Here is a 9,675-nt window from a genome sequence, read left to right on the forward strand (position 1 = left end):
ATTTTCTGAAAACTTTGATTGAACCTTCAATTTGTGTTTAATCTTGATTTTGGATTTTGATCAGACTGAATATGATGTTTAATGTTCTTTTTTTGAAAATTTTATTAGTTATGTTTGTGTTTTATTTTTGAGATCAACAGAGTAGTGATGCTTGCGCTTGGTTTTGTTTTTGAGTTCATCGGATTAGCATCTCTTGATTATCTATCTGGTGTTTGAATGTTCTTAAGACTTGGCGATGATGCCTGCCTTTTCTCTTGTGTTCATGATAATCATTGCATACAGAAATTGTCAAGAGTATGTGTTAATGGTAGATTAGTTTTTATATTGTAAGTGCATTAAACGATCTGTTCAATCATTAGCATATGGTTTCGACATCTAAAATATAAAGAATTTTACCAAGCATGTAGGTTTATATTATGTGTATTGAAATATTTATGGCACATAAGGAAATTGGATGAAAATGAGATGAACTAGTACTTATTAACTTAAGTTGCTAAAATAGCAATTTTTAAATAGAAGGGTAAAATGGTGACCATTAGGGGGTGTTTGGATAAATAGCTTTTAGCTTATTAGCTTATTGCTTATTTGCTTATTGCGGTGGGAATAAACATTTTTTTAAAATGTGTTTGGATTAGCTTATTGCGGTGGGAATAAGCAATAAGCAATAAGCATCTTAAGTGTTTGGCAAACAAAACAGCTTATATGAGTAAAATGACCAATAAGCAATAAGCAATAAGCATTCCTCCCCTTGCTTATTAAAATCAGCTTATTTAGCTTATTCCTACCGCAATAAGCTGATTTTTAAAGACTCCTATCCAAACACTTAAATTTGCTTATTGTGGTGAGATTAAACAATAAGCAATAAGCAGTCTATTTTTTCCTTATCCAAACACCCCCTTAGTAGATGATGTTTTAGAAACCGAGAGATATGGAGATTCCACGACCTAAATTCTTAGTCAATGTATTATGTATTATGTTTGACTATTTTAGTTTATGCTTTTGTTTATGATTTGATATCTCGGTTGACATCCCATAAGTTTTGAAATTGAAAATGTTTTGAAAAATGTTTTAGTAAACGGGAAACTTCCTTAATAAATAAAGATTTTTGTTTTAAACTCTTATTTAATTTGGTTTTCAAAGTTAATATAAAATGAAGGATGTCACAAGAAAAGAATCATGAAAATGAAGGGGCTTTTATGGAAGTTCAAAATCAGTTAGATGTCCCTCTTCATCTCAAGTATCTAGGTCTAGAGTAGATGATAATTAGATGGTAAAAACCAAGGTTGTTATGATCTGGATCCTACATAGGATCGTTTTTGGGTTTGCAAGATTGGGATCGAGATCCTAAGATCCCACAAAATAATACATAATTTTAATTTATAATTTTAAAACATGAAAAATATTTCAAACGTTCAATTTTTCGTTTAAAATTTATAAAACTTCAAAATATTAGTCATAAGTCACAACACACAATGATAAACGGTAAATTGGTAAAGGGTAAAAGACATAAAGTGGTAAAAAAAATTCATTTGCAAAAATAATAACAATAAATAAATAAAATCAAGGGAAGGTAGGATCGGATCCCGATCCTACGATCCTACCTGCGATCCTACCCCAAATACGACCCTTTTATGATCCGACTCGTTTTTCATATCTAGCATCGTAGGATCGTACGATCCTACGATCAGGATCGCAATTTTGACAACTATGGTAAAAACATTTATTAACCATCACACTTGCTTTCCCAGCAGGATTATTAAAAGTTGCACACAAGGTTTTCTCGCAAACCAAATCATACACCAAGTATGTACTGATCCTAATATCCATGTTGCTGCTTTTAAAGAGGACCTCCTATAAAAATACAAGATACAAATTTCAAGGATGAAGGTGTTCATAGCAAAGTTTATAGCATAAAGATATTACATGGTGACTGTGAGAAGCAATATAATATGTTAAAGGGCTATGTTAGAGTTGTAAAGGACCAATGAAGACACAACTATAAATGAATATGGAAACAAGAAAAATTAAAAGGATCTATGTATGTTTAGGGCCTTTAAAATAATGTTTTATAGCAGGAAGAAGGGATTTGTTAGGACTAGATGGAGCCTTTATGAAGGGGTCATTTCCAGGTCAATCCCTTGTCGTTGTTTTAGAGCTGACAATGAGTAGATCTGAGTTGGGTTCGGGTTCAACCCATTTATTAATTAGGTCGAACATTCCAACCCAACTCAACCTGTTTATTTAAAAATGTTGATATTCCCAACCCAACCCAACATTTCAGATAAATAAGTTGTCAACGGGTTGACTTGTTTATGTATTACTCAACCCTCCTATTACATAAATGGGTTAACCCGTTTAAAATAAAAACAAAAAAATAAATTAACCAATATTACACCACTTAAATTAGTTCCAAACTTAAATAAAAATTCAAACTATGAAAAAAACACAATCTCAATTCACAAATACATATAAATTGTTAAACTAACATTAAATTTTTTTAATTCTAAAGTGATTTTGTAGAATGACTAGTGTTGTCGGTGACAAGAAAAAAGATGAAAATTAGGATTGCATTTTTTTAAAACATAAATTATAATATAATATTATAATTTATAAATTAATACTTAGATCAATACCTGATAATATTGAAATAATTATTAAATTAAATATACATTAAAGTTTAATGGGTTGGCAGGTTGAAAACGTTGATAAGTTTTACTCAACCCAACCTATTTAACTAAATGGGTTTGGCGGGTTGACCTATTAAACTTAAATGGGTTGAAATCTCAACTCAATTTGTTAATTTTGGGTTAGGTTAACGAGTTAGGTCGATTTTTGTCGGCTTTACCGGTGTTGCACTGGATGCAAACAATGACATTTTCCATGTTGCTTATGCAATTGTAGAGGCTAAAACAACCCACTCATGGAATTTAATGAATATTGTCTCGATAGGGTATCATACTAGCAATTTCTAGGGTCTTCCCCACAGTTGAGCACATGTTTTTCCTTAGACGCGTCGTTAAGAATATGAAGTTGCAGTGGATGTGAAAGCAACTGTAACGCCCATAAAATTCAAGCCAATTTAAAACCATTAAGTTATTACAATTTGTTTTCGTAATAGTTTAAGCATCAGAGTATCCCCAGAATCAAATCATGAAAATATGAGGAGGTGCACGATCACACATTCGCCTTCCCGCAATCATCAGACGTACTTGAAACAAAATCAACAACTGTATGCCCGAAGCTTAGTGAGTTTACCCAAAATACCAACGTCATACAAATATAACCATATCATATAACAAATACATAACATCATGCATAATGAGCCTTCATCCTAACTGGACCGCCTCGCAGGCCTTCAGTCTATCTGGACCGCTCTCCGAGCCTTCGGCACGTCTGGACCGCCTCGCAAGGCCTTCAGCCTATTCGGACCGCTCGTCGGGTCTTCGGTCTGACTATCATACCCTTCCAGGTTTGTAGTCTATCCGGTCCGCCCTGGGTATGTTGGCCTTCAGCACAAAGCAGGACCGCCTCAACCCATCCCCAATCAAATAAACATGTGCACATAACTATCATCCGCTAGCATAACACATATAACAATCAAACCGATCTAACAGATCATATAGCATAGCAACATCCTATAACCAGGACACCGACCTAACCAAGTCACTAAGCATAAGCATATCACCATCCTAACTACCAGGATGTACTCAATAAACATATCATGTCATAATCCGGATACAAATCCATAAAGGGCCGGCCTTGATGCCTTAGACCCTGTTGATATAGTGAGGATAACTCACCTGGAACTGCTGAAGTCCCACAGATAAAACTCCAGTTGTTGGTTGACAAATTCCCGAACTGTCAATATCAAAACGACACCCAATTAGAAATTGGGTTCCAATACATACATAACCACAAGTCCATGCTTGGGGTAAAAGGCTACTTTACCCCCAACCTAGCTTGTTTCAAGCCCAATGCCCAACTCACACTCCAAAGGCCCAAAATTCAAGTAATGGGTCGAAGCCCAACATATGGCCCAACTTTCCAAATTGGGCCCAGACCCCTACATGGTCTTACCTTAAGGCACATCCATATATTCTAGTCCAAACTCTTGGTATTCCAATGGCCCAGTATCTCATAATCATCAAGGCCCAATTATGGTCCAATTTTCCAAATTGGGCCCGGACCTTTCTAATGGCCTTTTCCTCAAGGCCAATAAATTTCCTTAGTCCAAAACCTTGTTTCCAAATGGCCCACGAAGGCCCACAGCAACCTAGCCCAAGAAATGGCCCAATCCCGAAGCCCAAAATACGAAGTCCAACTTGACTGAGTACGTAGGGCGTACTCAGCAGTACGTTGTGCTTACTCGCTTAATGGCTTGTACGTTGCACGTACTGGCTTGTACGCCCAGCGTACTTCCCTCTTAATCCGATTTTGCCATTAAGCACTTACTGCTTTAAGCCATAAGTCGAATTCATAGATCTGAGTCCCAAACGACATCTAAACCCATAAAGTCAATAACTGGTGACTTTGTATGCCCCAAAAAGACCAAATCTCAAAGTATAACATTCTAATTCCATGGAAATGACTCAAACTTCAACATGGATGGTCTTAAACTCTAAAGGTGCCAACTTTATGGACCCTGAACCTCAAAAACACTAAGAGGGGAACTCAAAGCTCCTGGAGTGAAAGCAAGACCACCAGATCTCATCTTTGGGACCAAAATGAACTAAAACTCACAAGTAAGAGATCTAAGATATCAATGATCAAGTTCAAAGCTTTATACCTTCATTAAGCTGAAAATGAGTCCCAAAAGCCAGATCCATAAGCTTCTCCTTGATCCCCATCTTTGCATCAAGCTCCACTTTCTTGAAAATGGACCAAACACTCCAAAAATGGACTCCATACGCTCAAAATTCCACCATGAGTGATTGAGGAAGATTTTTAGGGTTTAGAGGGGTGGAGGCTGAAGATATTAGGGTTAGGTTATGAGATAAGGAGCTTAATTAGGGTCCAAGATCCTAAAATAGGGTTCTGATCTGACTAGAGTACGCCCAACGTACTCCTGGGAACCTTCGCGACCATCCTAGTCAGTACGCACAGCATACTCCAAGCTATTCCCCGCGTACTACCTTCTTCACTAGTACGCCCCGCGTACTCTTTGTGTACGTCCCGCGTACTCGGCTAAGCCTGAAAACCACGAAACTTCCGAAGGCCATAACTTCTTCGTTATAAACTCGTTTCCGACGATCCTTATATCCACGGAAAGGTAACGAGAAGCCCTACACTTCTATCAACTCATACCTTTCTTAAAACCTTCCGAACAAAAATCCATTTTTCACAAAAGCCCAACTGACACTTTACCGAAATACCCCCTAGGCTCCAAAACACGAAATCGAACACCCGGATCAGTTTTAATACATCACCCGCACCCAAATGGGCCTAGATCCTACCCTTTTCAAAAGCCCTAATCCTTATGATGACTGATATTTGGGCCACAGCCCCAGACTAGAAGTCAATTCGGAACAGGGTGTTACAATTCCCCCCACTTGAATTAGATTTTGTCCTCGAAATTCGTCCTTACCTTTCCAACACATCCAACAATCTGGTCCATACATCCACAATCCAGACTAAATACAGCCTTCCCAAGGTTTCCTGATACCAACCCTAAAAGAACTTACCCTCCTGAAAAGGAACGAACCTTAAACCTTCTTGCATAAAAATCTTTTTATACTTCCGAGCTCGAAACTTCAAAATGATCTAGCTTCCCGACAATCGCCCACACTAAACCATCATCGAACTTATTTCATAAGAAAACCATCCTAAATAGAATACTTCCCACCCGTAATACCTTGAGGCTTCCAAAAGAACAAGGTTACTGATCAAATGCGGCTGCAGAATGCTCAACTTGACATGAGGCTCAAATAATCCTTCGAGTAGGAGACTCATCCCTGCAATAGTTAGACTCAGACGGGAGTTGCGCAACATGATCATGTCAGCCCCTCTGAGATTATTTAATCCAATTGCAAACAACTTAGTGTATACCCCGAATCCAAGCAACTCCACACACGAATCCCAAGTCATAAACCCACTTCAACTCATCATGCTACCATATGCTGCTTCTCAGACGAAATCAAGACCTCCCTGGTCCCAAATTGTCTGCCCACTACCCGAAACACCGGACACCTCACCAATTGCTGAACCAAAAGACACACACAAACAACAGTCACATGCGTCTCCCGAAAAAGAAAACCGACTGGCCGAACTTGCTTCCATTCCCTTCCATCAAACTTCTGCTAACAGAATGAACGCTACATGACCCACTGCAGACTCACCTCCCACCTGGTCTTCAACAACCCATCTTTTCCTCACTTCAGACATGCAATGGCTCTTTCACATATAAAACCAACCCAAGACACATCACAATAACTCAAACCACCATCAACTAAACCCACCCATTACTCTTGACCCTGACGATTGGTGCCCTCAGCGTGTAAATATCTCAATCCATGTTCTGCTGGAACGAAAAATCATGCACTAAACATGTGTGATACCCGACTCAAGATCTTACCCAAAACCGATTTGATACCCACTCATGACCCAACATCAATGAATCAGCACCTGCATCTCACACCACATCCTTCTGATTACCAAACCCTTGACTCAACAATCTCTACCAGTTCCAACCTGAATTTCCATAATCACCCAAGCTCGCCCACGAACACTGAAGATCCTCAATCTCAAACAAAGAATGATTCCCTGACGACCCTGGCCGGCGTGCCCAAAGCACGAGCTGATCCCCCTTCCATGCTTGTGACCATCTCATAAATAGTCTACTTCGAACCGACGAATATTACGATCCTATCACAGCCTAACACTACTTCCCTCCAATCATGCTTACCACCCATGGCCTTTCCATACTCCACTATCACATCGTCGCACCTCCCGAGCCGAATCCTATGTCCCATCAGGAGTTCGGGTCGCACCTATGGATTCCCACTGCTCACTATGCATAATCAAGGCGATGCCAACCGGCGATTGGGAGTTTCCTGAGCTCCCACCAACCCAACCTAGGCCTAAACGGCCACTTGTTTCTCCCCCACTTGGACTCGATGATGCTCTTTCACCTCTTACACCTTATGGATCTCCGATCCATTTCTATCAATATGCAAGGCCCGCCAAAATCCTGCGCTGAACACCACAAGCGCCCCATAGTTATTCAAACACAATGATCATTCGGCTCTGGAAATCTTGAAAAACACTCTTGTATTCTTAACCAATTGGATTATCCATTCACTTCCAAGGAGCCCTTTTTTCCAAAGAAATCTGAAGGCGAATACAATTTACCACCATCTTACCACTGCCTATGGACCGGTAAATGCTACAGGCTACCCCACAGTCTTACAACACTCTTGCCTCATTACAATGGTCCAAAATCGTACCACTGACCCATCAGATCGGACATACCCAAAGTCGAGCGCCCACTCGCAATGTCACCTACTAACACAATCAATCATGTTACGCTGGTAGCAACCCGTACTCCCGGAGCGATGACTCCATCGTACGGTTTCCCGCTCATGCTACACTGTATATAGCCTTGCTGGCCTCTCGAAAACTGATTCGAAACCTTGGGTCTCTTCCCAGGACCCTCCCATATATGCACCTGATCTAAACCTCTATTCTCAAGGTACTCCAAATCGATATTCCGCGCTCGGGCTCTAGGAATCATAACATTCAGGTTCTCGCACCCTGACACACTCACCAGCTCAATCGTCCACAGCTGAACCGCAGTAGCTGAAACAACATCTGCCCTGAACTAGGCTACTACTACTCCCAAGACATAGTCTCTAATTCCGAAAGTGCAAAAGATCGTACCATCAATCCTGGTTGCCTGATACAATAGATCCAATGTGAATCGGATCTCACAAGATACTTATGTCACATCGACCTACCTACGCTCACCAGTGCTGACATACTGTCGCCAACCCCTGCAACCAACTGACCCCGAGCTGGAATACCACCTGATCCTGGGGTCACAAGCCCGCACATTCCTTCGAGCTCGAAAAACTGAAATGGCACAATCCTTGCCCTAGAAAATGACATTCCAATCCATCAATTAACCATTCTGCTTCTAGCTGCAAAACCCCACCTAAACATACTCATCACCCCCTTTTAGAGTCCCCGCAACTCACATTCCGGCCTCAAGCAAAACCCCCGAAGCCTCAAATCCAGAAACTCCTACGCTAGCCTCTCCCGCTCAACCCGCAGAATGTAACGAGTATAGAACATCTCCCTGATCCCATGTAACTGCAGCCCTCTGCTCAACAGAATACGTCCAGTAACAAGTCTCAGTACTGGAAAGCTCGACCAGCTCCTCCCCCTGTAGTCGTTACAGCTGTTGAAGCTGTTGCGCCAGCCGTCTCAGCAATGGCTGCATAGCGCTCGTCGAAATACTCAATCATGGCGGTCTTGATAGACCCAAACATCTCTGGAATCTGACCTCGGACAATCTCCCTGATACGATCCTCTGACAATGCTGGCCTATCATGGCTGCTAGCTCCCGATCCTGACCCGAATCCGGTCTCAAGACGTCTCGTAACCACCATTATGATAATACACCAGAGAGATCTTGGATAATCCATATAATAACAGGGAACCAACTCCAACTAAACCCCAGGGGTTGTGACTTCCTTGCTACGCATATGGGTCCTGTGCTTTCAGTAGTATGAGCCCATACTACCTTCCACACCTACCTATATTTGTCTCAAGTGTCACCACAACACCCTAACAATATACATAAACATAGCGAGCGATCAATCCTCACTACTAGAGGAATGCTAACTATCTCATAACTGGCCTCCCGGCCTCTCACAACCCACCCCCATGAAACTTTCACCAACCCTGCAGCACTCGTGTATGCTAGCCATACATAACGCTGGACCCCATAGACTTTCGAATACTTGATCCTACCCTAAGCCCTTCATCAAACAAGAACATGAATTAAGGTCATACCAAACATTCTCATGCTATAAGATCTTAATTATGTATAGCCGTGATGCATACACAAGCAACTACAGTAATGATGTCAATTTCATGTAATGAAACCCTAGGCTATCAGGCATCATATAATCAGGCAATTCTATCATGCAATTCCTGAATATCCCGAGCCTAGTACTAGCATGATGTCCTCACATATCACATAATCAAATATATGCATGGTATTTTGGGGTCTACTTACTGGCTCCGGCTGATCGTACACTCTGCATCCTCCTTTACTTATTTTTAAAACCATTTAGAAATCATTTTGAAAATGTTTCCTTGATTTGAGACTGGATTCACACGAGTGTTCCTCCAATTCACTCAAACCAAGGCTCTGATACCAACTTGTAACACCCATAAAATTCAAGCCAATTTAAAACTTTTTAAAACATTTAAAACCATTAAGTTATTACAATTTGTTTTCAAAATAGTTTAAGCATTAGAGTATCCCCATAATCAAATCATGAAAATGTAAGGAGGTGCACGATCACGCCTTCGCCTTCCAGCGATCATCAGAAGTACCTGAAACAAAATCAACAACTGTAAGCCCAAAGCTTAGTGAGTTTAACCAAAATACCAACGCCATACAAATATAACCATATCATATAACAAATACAGAACAGCATGCATAATGAG

The sequence above is a fragment of the Lactuca virosa genome, chromosome 2 (genome assembly GCF_052849685.1).
Source record: "Lactuca virosa cultivar CGN04683 chromosome 2, Lactuca_virosa_CGN04683_v6, whole genome shotgun sequence".
NCBI lineage: Eukaryota > Viridiplantae > Streptophyta > Magnoliopsida > Asterales > Asteraceae > Lactuca > Lactuca virosa.